This window comes from Schistocerca nitens, chromosome 6, assembly GCF_023898315.1.
Source record: "Schistocerca nitens isolate TAMUIC-IGC-003100 chromosome 6, iqSchNite1.1, whole genome shotgun sequence".
NCBI classification, from domain to species: domain Eukaryota; kingdom Metazoa; phylum Arthropoda; class Insecta; order Orthoptera; family Acrididae; genus Schistocerca; species Schistocerca nitens.
The window spans coordinates 226,646,338-226,663,206 of NC_064619.1; positions in this window are offsets into that span (position 1 = coordinate 226,646,338).

Sequence of the window (16,869 nt, forward strand, 5' to 3'; positions counted from 1 at the left end):
CCTATACCGATGTTGCCGATATCTGGAGTCAGAATCGCTGATCTAGTGGGAGAGAGAAGCCAACTTTTGAAGTATGCGATGGGAAATTGCATTTCAAGCATAACATTACTGTCATTCGGCATTTATGTTTTCGGATTGTCCTAGGATGAGTCTGGGTAAGAAATGTAACGGCCAACTTAGATGCTGGGAAGAATCTACTGAAGCCTAGATCTGTCGGATAGCTGGTGACAGTAGGACTTGAAGAGTGGACGTTGTCCGGCATTGCAAAGGATCCCAAAGTCCTACATGTACGAATATGTTCTACGAGTATGAACTGTAGCTGCGGGTGGAGGGAGAACGACGTGTGTGGTATTTCATGCTGGATGATGATGATGATGTTTGGTTTGTGGGACGCTCGACGAGGCGGTTACCAGCGCTCGTACAAAGTCCCAGTCTTTTCACAGTCTAGTCTCGCCATTTTCCCGAATGATGATGAAATGATGAGAACAACACAAACACCCAGTCCTCGGGTAGAAAAAGTCGGCGACCTGCCAGGGAGTCGAACCCGTGACCCGTGATACAGAGGCAGCAACGCTAACGACTAGACGACGCGAAACTGCTTTCAGATGTATCTCATGAAGTAATGGATGGCTAAAAACTGTACGTTCCAGTGGTTCCAAAGTGGAACCATCCCTTAAAACAATTTATTGTTTACTTTTTTCCAGTTTTTTTTTCTTTTATTCGTTGCTTACTATGATGATGAAGGTCAATTTTATGAAAAGTTACAAAAAAAAAATCTATTATTGGGATTGAAACGGTTGAGAGATACGTGCGTCTCGGGTATAAAAAGTTAAATTAATACTAATTGTACTACGAGGCAGAGAAGTCTGGGATACGGAAGGGGATAAAGTGGTCGCATATTGGTCGAGTCCAAAACTGAGCACTTAGAGGCGATAGAAACGCCAGCCTGTTCAAAACGAGAATGGGTACTCCACGCTGACAAGGAAGGGGACCCTCCACAATGTAAATGACGGATTTTGGTGCGCTTCAAATGCCGTAGAGGCACATTCCCTTGGTACCTGGCTATCCGTTTTTTTAAGCGACGGGCCTTGGTTTTTGAGAAAATCGATTTTGAAATTCATTGCGCACTTTGTATACCCGTAACATTATATATACTCCGAGCAAGTCAGCTACCACCCTGGAGGTACTGTGTTCGAATCCTACTTGCGGAGTAGATTTTCGGCGTATTTAATGGCATTTGTGATTTCGCCTTTTGATTCTTCGTTCAACTCCTCTACTTGTGGATCTTCTTCTGGCTGCATTACTGTAGAAACACTTGGTTCTTCCATTTCACAGAATTTTTCTAACACACGGCACTAGAGACGCTTTGCGAGCTACTGACGCTGTAGTTAGATGCGAACGTAAAGGAATGCAACTCGCATCCTTATTGGCCGCAACTAGGAGCTGGGGTTCTCTTTACGGCTAATGGTATTCACGGGAGAGGGGACGATAACGGTCGGGGATCGATTTCAGGTAATGCAAGAAGCGACTGTTGTACGAACATTTGGAACTCCGACTGCGAACCAAAACCAGAATGAATATTTGAAAAAATTAATAACTGAATATATCTTTATAATTTCGCACACCTTACACTGTTCGTTGATGTCCTTTGAAATAAAATTCAAAAATCCGGTCGATTTTGAAAGAAGAAAAAAAAACGCGAGCAGGATTCGAACACAGTACCTCTAGCGCGGTAGCCGTCAGTTTTTTATTTTTATTTTTTTTAAAACTCATTTCGTTCGTTGTAGTTCGTTACAATAGTTCGTGGCGGACGCCCCCTGACGCCCGTTGAAGTTCATTATTGAGCCATTCATGCAGTTTTTATTATTATTATTATTATTATTATTATTATTATTATTACAGAGGGCTGCTAACCCTCTGACCGAACACGCTGAGCTACCGTGCCGGCACCTTCGCCGCTGCGCTACGCTTACTTGCTCGGAATATGCACAATGTTACGGGTATACAAAATACGAGGGGCGTTTGAGAAGTCCGTGCAAAAATAAAAACTACTTACGTCTTTGGGGTAAACCTTTTTTATTTTTCGACATAGTCTCCTTTTAGACTTGTATTCTTCGCCCAACGCTGTTCTAATCTGTTGATCCCTTCCGAATATAGGAATTGCCCAAGTCTGCAAAATAGCTATTAGTTGCTGCAATCACCTCCTCGTATGAATAAAATCTTTGTCCTGCCAGCCATTTATTGAAATTGGCGAACAAATAGTAGTCCGACGGAGCCAAGTCTGGAGAATAGGGGGGATGTGAAACGAGTTGGAATCCTATTTACATCAATTTTGCGACCACAACTGTTGAGGTGTGGGCTGGTGCATTGTCGTGATGGAAAAGGAATTTTTTGTGGTCCAATCGCCGGCGTTTTTCTTGCAGCTCGGTTTTCAAACGGTCCAATAACTATGAATAATATGCACCTGTAATAGTTTTACCCTTTTCCAGATAGTCGATGAGGATTAACCCTTGCGAATCCCAAAAGACAGTCGCCATAACCTTTCCAGCCGAAGGAAATGGTCTTTTTTTTGTGCAGATTCTCCCTTGGTAACCCATTGATTAGATTGTTGTTTGGGCTCAGGAGTATAGTAATGTATTCATGTTTCATCCACAGTGACGAAACGACGCTTAAAGTCCTGCGGTTTCTTCCTGAACAGCTGCAAACCATCCTTGCAACACTTCACACGATTCCGTTTTTGGTAAAGCATGAGCAATGGCGGAACCCGTCTTGCGGAGAGCTTTCTCGTGTCCAAATGTTTAAGCAAAATATTATGTACCCGTTCATTCGAGACGCCCACAGCACTAGCAATCTCATGCATCTTAACTCTTCTGTCATCCATCACCGTATCATGGACTTTATCAGTGATTTCTGGAGTCGTAACCTCCACAGGGGGCCAGAACGTTCAGCATCACTTGTGCCCATATGGCCACTCCGAAAATTTTGAAACCACTTATGAACTGTTCTAGTCGAAGGCGCAGAGTCACCGTAATGTTTGGCCGGCCAGAGTGGCCGAGCGGTTCTAGGCGCTACAGTCTGGAACCGCGCGACCGCTACGGTCGCAGGTTCGAATCCTGCCTCGGGCATGGATGTGTGTGATGTCCTTAGGTTAGTTAGGTTTAAGTAGTTCTAAGTTCTAGGGGACTGATGACCTCAGAAGTTAAGTCCCATAGTGCTCAGAGCCATTTGAACCATTTCACCGTAATGTTTATCAAGCTTCTCTTTAGTCTCCTGAGGCGTTTTGCCTTTCATAAAGTAATGTTTAATCACCACACGAATTTCTTGTTTGTCAATTTTTTGACAATCACTTGACTTTCTTGAATCACGCGAATGCCAAAACACAAAGAAATAGACCAATATTGCTGAAACTTGGTGTGCGTTCATTCCAAAGATGCTACTAACTAAACATGACATCGAAACGCGCCGGTGGTGCCACCTCTCGGACTTTGCACGGACTTTTGAAACGCCCCTCGTACGCATTGAACTTCAAAATCGATTTTCTCAAAAACCAAGGCCCGTCGCTGAAAAACGGGACAGCCAGGTACTCAAGGTGAGTGCCTCTACAACATATTTGAAGCGTATCAAAATCCGCGATTTTCAGTGTGGAGCAGGCTGGAGACACGCAGGACGAGCCTCAGAAGAGGAGGCACTTATTGTTAGTCTAAATATCAGTCTACACGGAAGTGCAGCGGCACCCATGGAATACAGTCTCAGCTGTGTATAGACTTTGTTGTAGGATCTAGATTAATTATAAGATGGATCTGCCTGTTTATAGCTGAGTTGGCGTAGGCTGATCCCTGACATTTGGAGTGAGTGGGGCGCAGCAGTTTCCCAGTCCTGCCTCAAATAACAACGTAACGCAGTTTTGTGAACGTTCACTGCAGCAACGCCTCAGTGTCACAACTCTGTAGAGAGCTACTGTTTTCCGCTGCAGCTGTTAGCGCTTTGCAATGGGAAGCTGGCAACAGCGATGTGAACGGTCAAGGAACGTCTTCCGCCGTCTCGTCTGTAGTTACTTAGTTATTTTAATAGGTTGGGCTGTATTTTTGCTGAAATAATCAATGTTTTTAATGGACAATAGCAAACAGCTGCACAATTTGACCGTATTTTTTTGTTCACGTTATGTCAGGAACCCACTGAAAGAATTTTACGATATTTTACTTTTAAAAATAAAACACACAAAAGCGGATTTGCCTCAGATTTGCAGCAGACCTTCAATACTTTTGGGCAGCTGAATCAGTTTTTCTCCTTGTGATCACCCAGCAACATTTTCCTTGATACTTATTTTATCCTGTTAACTTATTATTGTTAACTTATTATTTAGTATTTAACAACATTCTCAGGATAAAGGCCACGATTAGAATTTCTCGTTCTCTGTGGTACAATGCATTTTGACGTATGAATATGTAGGGCCGACTGAATAATACATTTCACCTTAGATTAATACAGAAAATGACTTCAGATCAAGCTTCACTCGGAAATCTGCGTTGTATAAATATAAAACCCAGATTAGATCGCCGTAAAGTAGAATAAACTTTGACTGGTGAAAATTCACGGATCAAAGTCGGGGTCATATACAGTAGTCAGTTCACAAAGTAGTGAGATAATAAAACAGCCCTTTTGTGCAAATACAAACTTAAATAACAAAAGATTTGTTATAAACCACATAAATTTGTGACACCACTCCCACACTGCTGAAGCTTGAAATATATTTTTCGATCTGTAAGGTTAGGTTGTGAATTATCAGCTATGTACGTAATGAACGCAAATTATAACTGATCACATAAAAATTCTTGGAGACGTCTTCATAATTTACGTAATAACTTTAAAGGCCTTTTATAGACACTCAGCGGCGTAGTAAGAAAGGAAAATTCGAAATATTTGCCGTGAATAGTTAAGCAAGCTGATTTCGACAATAGCCAATAATGACTGAACATCTCATATAAATGTGTTCTTGCTCTCCAGCTCGAGTACCAGTAACTAACTATACAATACGTATTATTTTTTTAACTACCCAACACGGTGCGTTAAGTGTTTTGACAACTGCACGCACGTTGACAAATAAAACGCAAGCAAGTTTACGTGAGTGAAGTAACGTTTTCAGAAGACCTGTGTTACACTGTCTCGGTAGCTGAGAGGTAACATTGTGCCAAAGTATTGAGCAGCATTGCTTTTTTTTTTTTGTTATGATTATAGGGCACAAAACTGCTACGGTCATAAGCGCCCATTCTGTGCCTTAGGGAAGGGTAAAAAAACCGAATGTGAAACCAGCAGCAATGGGAGCGAAACTCAAGAAGGAAGGGAACTAAAAACGGAAGGAAATATTAGAAAACTGCTATTGAAGGGGGGTTGTATTCCCCAAAAAGGAGCTTCAAATGACCGATGTCATCTCATTTACACTGATAAACTCGAGGACGCGATAGGTTGAGCGCGTGTCATCTGCTAAAAGTGAAGATATATCAGGCGACAACTGTAAACAGGCGCGCAGCGGATTAAAATAGGTGCACTGAAGTAAAAGTGTCCCACTGTCCACGGTTGAGAGCACTGAGGAAAAAGCGGGGGGAGGATCACCACTTAAAAGATGTCGATGGCCAAAAAGGACAGTGCCCTATCCGGAGCCTAGTTCAAATTACCTCCTCTCGATGACGAGGCCGGGAGGAAGAGGTCCAAGCACGAGGAAGATATTTTACGTCCCGCAATTTATTATTGGGAAATGTAGACCAATGTGTGTGCCATAAAAGAGTAACATGACGGCATAAAACGCTCTGTAGGTCAGCAAAGGGGAGCTGCATTGTGTGTGCTTACGCGATGTAGATTACATTGTTTCCTTTCGTTTACGTTACAGATATGTGAGTACTCCGCTTTGTCTACTGACGGCGACAAAGGACGAATGCATGTTCGGAATTCAATCGTAAATCATTTAAACTGAGGTTTCGCCTGGACAAAAATACCGTGCAGCAGTTAAAAGGTTGACAACACAGGAAAAGAGAGTATTTGCTGAAACCAAACAAATAAAACCAGTCACTGCCTTCAACGCGGATGCTACTTTTCACATTAAGATTTTATACCAAAGGAAGCTTTTGAATGGTGGTTGCTGATTTGTTTAAAACAGATGTACAACAGCTTGCAGTGCTGTCCATAACGTATCGGCTTGCATTGTCTCGCTGAAGAAAGGATCTAACAAAGCGCTTACGGAAAAAATGACGTGAGAAAACCCAGTTTGATTTTCATAAAACATCGGTAGCGCGTTTATCTGGTGATTTAGGTGCTATTGGCTGTATTCCTGTCCCCGTGAAATCATCTCCAATTTTCATTCAGTTTAAATCCATTGTAACGATTGAGAAGACTGTCAGCAATACGTATTTCATTACTGAATCCCAAAAACAAGAAACTGGATCTAAAATTATTCTGCTATTGCATTCCATCAAATGGAAATACTACGAGCGTTGGAACTTTAATAGTGGCAACTATTTATTTACAGCTCGTACAAAATAGATACGTGTTTCAAAGTTTTACTGACCTTCAGAGTAGTCACCAGCATTGTGTATAACCCGCTGCCAGCGATGTGGAAGTCGTAGGATACTCTGTAAGTAGGCTGTTTATGTTTTCTTATTGGCAACGTTACGTAGCGCTCTGTGCTGTGTGCAGTCTGTGGCTAGTTTGCATTGTTGTCTGCCATTGTAGTGTTGGGCAGAGGCAGCTGGCTGTGAACAGCGCGTAGCGTTGGCAGTTGGAGGTGAGCCGCCAGCAGTGGTGGATGTGGGGAGAGAGATGGCGGAGTTTTGTAATTTGTCATGAACTGATATACACTCCTGGAAATTGAAATAAGAACACCGTGAATTCATTGTCCCAGGAAGGGGAAACTTTATTGACACATTCCTGGGGTCAGATACATCACATGATCACGCTGACAGAACCACAGGCACATAGACACATGCAACAGAGCATGCACAATGTCGGCACTAGTACAGTGTATATCCACCTTTCGCAGCAATGCAGGCTGCTATTCTCCCATGGAGACGATCGTAGAGATGCTGGATGTAGTCCTGTGGAACGGCTTGCCATGCCATTTCCACCTGGCGCCTCAGTTGGACCAGCGTTCGTGCTGGACGTGCAGACCGCGTGAGACGACGCTTCATCCAGTCCCAAACATGCTCAATGGGGGACAGATCCGGAGATCTTGCTGGGCAGGGTAGTTGACTTACACCTTCTAGAGCACGTTGGGTGGCACGGGATACATGCGGACGTGCATTGTCCTGTTGGAACAGCAAGTTCCCTTGCCGGTCTAGGAATGGTAGAACGATGGGTTCGATGACGGTTTGGATGTACCGTGCACTATTCAGTGTCCCCTCGACGATCACCAGTGGTGTACGGCCAGTGTAGGAGATCGCTCCCCACACCATGATGCCGGGTGTTGGCCCTGTGTGCCTCGGTCGTATGCAGTCCTGATTGTGGCACTCACCTGCACGGCGCCAAACACGCATACGACCATCATTGGCACCAAGGCAGAAGCGACTCTCATCGCTGAAGACGACACGTCTCCATTCGTCCCTCCATTCACGCCTGTCGCGACACCATTGGAGGCGGGCTGCACGATGTTGGGGCGTGAGCGGAAGACGGCCTAACGGTGTGCGGGACCGTAGCCCAGCTTCATGGAGACGGTTGCGAATGGTCCTCGCCGATACCCCAGGAGCAACAGTGTCCCTAATTTGCTGGGAAGTGGCGGTGCGGTCCCCTACGGCACTGCGTAGGATCCTACGGTCTTGGCGTGCATCCGTGCGTCGCTGCGGTCCGGTCCCAGGTCGACGGGCACGTGCACCTTCCGCCGACCACTGGCGACAACATCGATGTACTGTGGAGACCTCACGCCCCACGTGTTGAGCAATTCGGCGGTACGTCCACCCGGCCTCCCGCATGCCCACTATACGCCCTCGCTCAAAGTCCGTCAACTGCACATACGGTTCACGTCCACGCTGTCGCGGCATGCTACCAGTGTTAAAGACTGCGATGGAGCTCCGTATGCCACGGCAAACTGGCTGACACTGACGGCGGCGGTGCACAAATGCTGCGCAGCTAGCGCCATTCGACGGCCAACACCGCGGTTCCTGGTGTGTCCGCTGTGCCGTGCGTGTGATCATTGCTTGTACAGCCCTCTCGCAGTGTCCGGAGCAAGTATGGTGGGTCTGACACACCGGTGTCAATGTGTTCTTTTTTCCATTTCCAGGAGTGTATATATTATGACTATTAAGGTAAATACATTGTTTGTTCTCTATTAAAATCTTTCATTTGCTAACTATGCCTATCAGTAGTTAGTGCCTTCAGTAGTTTGAATCTTTTATTTAGCTGGCAGTAGTGGCGCTCGCTGTATTGCAGTAGCTTGAGTAGCGAAGATTTTTGTGAGGTAAGTGATTTGTGAAAGGTATAGTTTAATGTTAGTCAGGGCCATTCTTTGTAGCGATTACTGAAAGTCAGATTGCGTTACGCTAAAAAAAAATATTGTGTGTCAGTTAAAGCACAGTCTTATGTATAATTGTTCAAAAAGGGGACGTTTCATATGTCGACCCTTAGCCGAGGATACCTCACTGCAATCCTGATTTTTTTTCTTGTAGCTTGTGTAATTAGTGTAGCTATTGTTTATTGCTAGCGCGTAATTGTAGAGAGAATCTCCTTTGTAGTTGCAGTCTTTCATTGTTGTACAGTAAAACAGTTGTGGCATGCATGTAGATTTGCACCAAGTATTTCGCAGCTACAATTAACTAGATATTATTTTCAGTGCTATGTTAATGTGTTCCCCTATTTTTGCTCTTCAAATTGTGTTTTTCCGTGTTGTCGTGTGAAATATTGTGACAATAATGGCGTGTGAAAAACGTAACACTAGGCTCCAAAGTAAACTGAGAAATGACAGCGAAGACGAAAGCAGTGTGTTAGCGCCACTGTGTAATGAATTAACTAATGTTCAACATAGTAACTTGGTAATTGTGCATAGGGAAATGGAGCGGGCGGCAAACAATGGCGTAGGCAGTGAAACAATTGGTGAACAGGGAAGCATTATCGATCGATCGCTCGGCAACAGCTCGCCTCAGGAATCCGAAATGACAGGACACAATTTTGCAAATACTGTAGATTCAGGTTTTGCGTCCTCACCGTTTTCTCAAATGAGTCAAGACACATTTTCTGCTTGTCAAAATGTGAATGTTGCCGGTGCAAATTCACTGCCGAAAAGCACTGAGGAACATGTTTCAGACACCAGTGCATTGTTATTACAATTAATGCAAGAAATGGGACAAAAGCTTCAAAAGTTAGACACAATGGAACAAAATCAGAGACAAATACAGCAAAAGCTTCAAAAGTTAGACATAATGGAACAAAATCTTCAAAAGTTAGACACAATGGAACAATACCAGAGACAAACACAGCAACAGTTAGACGCAATGGAACAAAATCTTCACACCACGCTTGAACAAACACGTGAAGATTTAACTACTGAGTTACATAACATTGAATCGAAATGTCAAAAAGTCTGTAATGACGTAAAAACACAAATTTGTGAGCATTTCCAACCTATTTTTTCGCGTCATGAAAATGCATTACAGAATCACGAAGCAGCCATAAAAGAACTGCAAACTATTGTTCATGAAAATCACGACACCCTGCAAGCTAAAATTGACTCAGTTTCATCTACCGATTCGGTTACGCAACTTGCAAAAACTCAAGAAAACTTAAAGGACACAGTAGATACGATTTCAACACAAATGGACACTCTGAAACTTGGTTCAGAAAAACACACTGAGGAAATAAGTACACTATCAGAGAAAGTAGTTGAACTTTCGGATCAGCTAAATAATTTATCTACGAAGGTAGATGATAATCTGAATGACTCAAGACCGGTAGTCTTTAATGACACAGAAGAGTGCGAACAAATTAGGAAATTCAATCAAAATCAAATCAATATACAGTACAAAAGAGAAATCCGAGAAGTACAAGATCAATTGGCACAAGTAATACAAAAATTACAAATTTCAGAGGACACTCGCGCTCCAACACGGGAAGAGGGACATAGAAATACGGAAAAGCCGCAACATAATAACACAGGGCATTTCGGAAGTTATGAAAGAAATTGGCAATGTGCACCGAATTTTGAGACGGAACCGCCGACACGACGTAACAATGACCGACATGCTACTCGCCGACACGATGATTTTGACTATAAGCTGTTCATTACTACACATAAATTCAAAACATTTAAGAATTCTGACAACGACATTCATCCACAAGCATGGCTCCATCAATTCTCTCATTGTTTTCCTCCAAACTGGTCGTTAGAACACAGATTAGAATTTATGTGTGGCTACTTAGAGAATGAACCAGCCGTAAGAATGCGATCGGTCATTCACGATTGCCACAGTGAAGGAGAATTTTACCATGCCTTCCTCTCAGCATATTGGTCTCAAGCCACACAAGACCGAGTAAAACATGGCATCATAATGATGAAACATTTCGAACAATCTGAATTCTCCAGTCTTGTGAAATATTTTGAAGACATGTTGCACAAGAATCAGTACCTGTCAAACCCATACAGCCCCTGAGAACTCATCCGCATTTGCTTAATCAAATTACCTGAACATTTACGACATATTATTTTAGCAGGACGTTGCAAAGAAGACATTGAGGCTTTTCAGGGACTGTTACTAGAACTGGAAATTGACACTGACAATCGCGGAACGCGGAAACAGGAACACAACAATTACAGGTCATATCCGTCGAAATTCCACGATGAAAGAAATAATAAATGGACACGACAAGGCTATTCTCACAACACAAATCGTGACCAAAACAGACACCACCTTTATGACAACCGCTGGCAGAATAATAGTTACAGAGAAAGATCGCATTTCCGTAGTAATGAATATGACAGAGATAACCATAGAAACAGACAATATGGAAATCAGAACTATTATTATCAAGGGAGACAGAATAATTTCAGATGCAACAGTTCAGCGCGCAGTTACGATTCAGGGAGAAATTCTCCACCACGTGACCGACAAAAAAGAAACTGTGTAAACTACCGACATAACGACAGACCTGAATTCCATCAGAACTGGCGAGCTTCAAACAGGGCAGGGCCTTCTCGTCAAAGTGAATTTGTAGAAGTTAGATCTCCTAATCCCAATAACGGCGCGCGCCAACAAAGAGACAGACAATGACTCGCACAGCAGGCACACGCGTGCGCCCGCTGGCTCCGAGAAAAATAACATAAGACGCTAGCCTTGAGAAACATTTTAGCATTCTTTACCGAAGTATACCGCATGATAATTACGTTCAAGTTGAAACTCTGAGTACTGTGAAGAGCAAAGGTTTACACCACATTTCACATGTAAAACCGTTTATTGAAAGATAATCTGCTTTATAACTTAGTTTTTGCCATAAAAATTTTTCACTTCACGTTACTAGTATGCTTTGTCAGACTTAGAATCTGTTAATATGCAACAATGTTTGAAGTTAAATATCCAGTCAAGAACCGAGAGAACTTATTTAAACAGAAATTAGGAATGCATTGTTATAGTGAACAGACGACACAGTGTTATTGTGTGTGTACACTCTTGCTTGTTAGTGGCACGATTACGTAACGACTATAAGGCTTACATACTTAGGACACATACTGGTACTGCTAATGAGATTTTAATGCAACATTTTGGTTTACTTGAAAATACATTCTGGATTTAAAGTACTTTCTGTGAGATACCAGATGACACAGTGGTTAGTTTATTTGACAGCCACACGACTATATCACGACGCTACTAATGTGTGACACAATTTATCTTGTTGCTTTTGCGGTGTATCTGTTTTATATCTGCACAGTTTTTCTGAATTCTTCTGGAAAGTAAAACATATTTTAGTAGTAACTTTTGTGGCATAGCTACAAGGAGACAGCTTTTCTGTAGCACAACAATACGTTACAGCACAGTACTTTCTTCATCACAACAATAAGCGTAATAACTACGATATCTATACACAAAGCATTTCACTTTTGTTTATCATGAGGTAAGTACATTGACTTCTGCAGAACTTAGCTTTCGGAGGACGATAACTACGAGACTTCCACAGAGATTATCTTACAACATGACGCACAGTTTAGCGCTACAGTTCACGTATTTGAGTGATTAATTTCGCACTTAAAACATTTATTTTTTTAAGATATTTGAAGTGCAATGATACAAGGGTTTTCCGTGATACATTTCATTCCATTGTTGTAATCTGTAACACCTGAGGGTATAATTACATTAATCCTCAGGGGGGTACACGCCTACTTTGAGTACCATGTGTTTGGCAAGCACAAGGAGCCCTAGCTAATATGGTATTTGCTTATACAACTTTACACTTCGGTACCATATTTCTCTAACACATAAATTACACAGCTATCTGATCATTTAACTGTGAGAGACAAACATTTTTTTTACTACATCAGAGACTCATGCTTACGCAATTACACAGTTGGATAACTTCACACTTATGAAATTGTATTTTGTCTGTACTTTGTGAACTGTTCATAATTTTTCAGAACCATTGTGATGCTATGAGAGCTTTGAATGATGTATTTGGTGTGGGATCATGATTTTTAAAGTACGTTTGAGGTAGATGACACTATTGAAATGAGCAGAGAATTTTTTTTAGGTTCTGACATTATTGCAGAAAGCTACGACGTTTTTGAGATTCGACTGAGGTGTTATGATGTTATTTTTACGACGACGATGTGTATTATGCTGCTGAGGTATGTTTATGATCAATAAGCTGATGCTCTATGAGTTATTTGATTATGCTACGTCTCTTATGATGAAATATTGAAGAAGTGTCGACGAATAAGGTAAGGAATAATGAGTAGTGCTTAAGGGACTCTGGTTTGTGAAAAAGGTTGTTGCAAACCAAGAATCGTACTCTAAGAGTTATGAAATGTGTGTATATGCGTGAATGTATCACAATGCTGGCGAAAATTTTTTGGACACTGTTATATTTATAGGATTTTGTATCTACACATTTGTAACGCAAATTCTCGACCTTTGAAATTTTTATATGAGACTGTCACTGTAGCGGAAACTGCTGTCGTAAATATTTTGGTAAGAAAGCTAAGGAACCTTGATGTAATGCGTTGTGGCGCCCAGCTGGGCCAGCCGCCTGGAGAAAAAGCCATTAGGTGGAGAAAAAAAGAGGCCATTAACCTCGCTTCTGACATTCCTTTGTAGAAAGCACTGCAAATACGACACGCTCATTACTTGGAAAGATACTTACATTTACACAGCTGATTATTGACTACTGTCTTTCTAGATGAGATATTTTTTTTACAACTTGTGAAATGTCACATGACTATTGAATGATATTTTTATGCTTTGCTTTTTATAGTTGCTTATTTCATTTGATATCTAGTTTCCAGCTGTGTTGCAGCATTGCTTTTGTAAAATAAAATGCATTTGCTAATGTGAACACTTTCTGTCAACAGATCTATTAAATAATAATTTTGTAATCCACATTCTTAAAAAAAAAGGAGCTCTTGGAATGGAAAGAACAATAAGAAGGGACTAATAACAGTAACTGCATACATAATTTTCTTTTCAACTACTTGGTAATTTTTTTTGGTACAGTAAGTTATCGTGATGCATCACTGTAGTGTTAAGATGTGACATAGGTATTAGACATGGCCATTTTTAGTGTAATATTTTTTCTGCTTGAGCTTTGTCATGTTTAAATATAAGCTGCTGTTTGCCAGGCATAGTGTTACTGAATTTGACTTTGTGTTACTCTGCTAAGCCAGTTTACTACTGATTTATTATTTTTCTTGTTTGCTGCTCATTGCCTTATATTAGTTGTAATTTATGCTGCTTGCTTCGCCATTTGTATTTTTGATCTTTGGTGTTTGTGTTAATTATTTTGTGCTGCTGCATTGCCTCGTCCCTTAGTTTAGCATCTGAGCTCAGTAGATTTAAGTTAGCTTAAGAGGGGGTAGAGTGCATAAGAAACTGACTATGGAGAATAGGGAAAGAAATGCATTGAGAAGTTGAACGAAAAAAGTACAGAAAGCAGGTATAGATAGGACTTTTTGGGAATAATGATGAACGAAGGGAGATCTCCATGCAAAATATGCAGTAAAACAAACTCTGTCATTTCCTTTTGTGTCATCCCTCTACATGTTTGTGTACCCTTGTGTATTTGTGTTTTTCCTGTCTTTATGTGTTTAGCTGATGAGAGCTATGTTGTAGAATTTTTCTAATACTATGTTATTTGCTTTGTAAAGATGTTTAGACATTATTTATTCTGTTTTGTTGCTCATATGTGAAGGTGATGTTTCAAAAGTTATTCTGATCTTTATGTATGTACTCATGTCATAATTCCTGTAACACTGACGTATATGTTATTTCGATTCTTTTGTAAAGCCTGTATTACAAATGTTCTCTGTATTGTTATGTTCTTTAATGATGTATTTTGTACCTTTGTAATTGATTTCTTATGTTATAAAATTGTAATTGACACCAGGTCATCAAATTACTAACTTGTAAGCTACATTTCACTGCACACGTTTCTGTTGGTCATAGTATATGGACAATATGTGAGAAGTAGGGACTGATAGTGTAAGTAGGCTGTTTAGGTTTTTTTATTGGTAACGCCACCTCTGTATAGAAAATCACTGGCTGTGCGGTGTGCAGTCTGTGGCTGCTTTGCATTGTTGTAATACTCGCCATTGTAGTGTTAGGCAGCTGGCTGTGAACAGCGCATAGCGTTGGGCAGTTGGAGGTGAGCCGCCAGCAGTGGTGGATGTGGGGAGAGAGATGGCGGAGTTTTGTAATTTGTCATGAACTGCTATATATATATATGATGATATCAAGGTAAATACATTCTTTGTTCTCTATTAATATCTTTCATTTGCTAACTATCCCTATCAGTAGTTAGTGCCTTCCATAGTTTGAATCTTTTATTTAGCTGGCAGTAGTGGCGCTCGCTGTATTGCAGTAGCTTGAGCAGCGAAGATTTTTGTGAGGTAAGTGATTTGTGAAAGGTATAGTTTAATGTTAGTCAGGGCCATTCTTTTGTAGGGAATTTTGAAAGTCAGATTGCGTTGCGCTAACAAAATATTGTGTGTCAGCATAAGCACAGTCCTGTGTAAAATTATTAAAAGGGGACGTTTCATATGTCGACCCTTAGCCTAGGATACCTCACTGGAATCTTCTGATTTTTTCTTGTAGTTTGTGTAATTAGTGTAGATTTTGTTTATTGCTAGCGCGTAATTGTAGAGAGAATCTCCTTTGTAGTTGCAGTCTTTCATTGTTGTACAGTAAAACAGGTGTGGCACGCATGTAGATTTGCACCAAGTATTTCGCAGCTGCAATTAACTAGATATTATTTTCAGTGTTATGTTAATGTGTTTTCTTATTTTTGCTCTTCAAATTGTGCTTTTCTGTGTTGTCGTGTGAAATACTGTGACAATAATGGCGTGTGAAAAACGTAATACTAGGCTCCAAACTAAATTGAGAAATGACAGTGAAGACGAAAGCAGTGTGTTAGCGCCACTGTGTAATGAATTAACTAATGTTCAAAGTAGTAATTTGGTAATTGCGCATAGGGAAATGGAGCGGGCGGCAAACAATGGTGTAGACAGTGAAACAATTAGAGAACAGGGAAGCATTATCGATCGATCGGTCGGCAACAGCTCGCCTCAGGAATCCGAAATGACAGGACACAATTTTGCAAATACTGTAGATTCAGGTTTTGCGTCCTCACCGTTTTCTCAAATGAGTCAAGACACATTTTCTGCTTGTCAAAATGTGAATGTTGCCGGTGCAACTTCACTGCCGAATAGCACTGAGGAACATGTTTCAGACACCAGTGCACTGTTATTACAATTAATGCAACAAATGGGACAAAAGCTTCAAAAGTTAGACATAATGGAACAAAATCTTCAAAAGTTAGACACAGTGGAACAAAATCTTAAAAAGTTAGACACAACACTTGAACAAAATCAGAAACAAATAGGACAAAATCTTCAAAAGTTAGACGCAATGGAACAAAATCTTCAAAAGTTAGACTCAATGGAGCAAACTCTTGAACAAACACGTGAGGATTTAACTACTGAGTTACATCACATTGAATCGAAATGTCAAAAAGTCTGTAGTGACGTAAAAACACAAATTTGTGAGCATTTCCAACCTATTTTTTCGCGTCATGAAAATGCACTACAGAATCACGAAGCAGCCATAAAAGAACTGCAAACTACTGTTCATGAAAATCATGAGACCTTGCAAGCTAAATTTGACTCAGTTGCATCTACCGATTCGGTTACGCAACTTGCAAAAACTCAGGAAAACTTGAAGGACACAGTAGATTTGATTTCAACACAAATGGACACTCTGAAACTTGGTTCAGAAAAACACACTGAGGAAATGTGTTCACTATCGGAGAAAGTAGCCGAACTTTCGGATCAGGTCACTAACTTATCTACAAAGGTAGATGATGATCTGAATGACACAAGACCTGTAGCCTTCACTGACACAGAAGAGTATGAACAAATTAGAAAATTCAAACAAAATCAAAATCAAATCAATACACAGTACAAAAGAGAAATCCGGGAAGTACAAGATCAGTTGACGCAGGTAATACAAGAATTACATATTTCAGAGGACACTCGCGCTCCAGTACAGGAAGAGGGACATAGAAATACGGAACAGCCACAAAATAATAACACAGCGCATTTCGGAAATTATGAAAGAAATTGGCAAGGTGCACCGAATTTTGAAGTGGAACCGCCGAAACGACGTAACAATGACCGATATGCTACTCGCCGACACA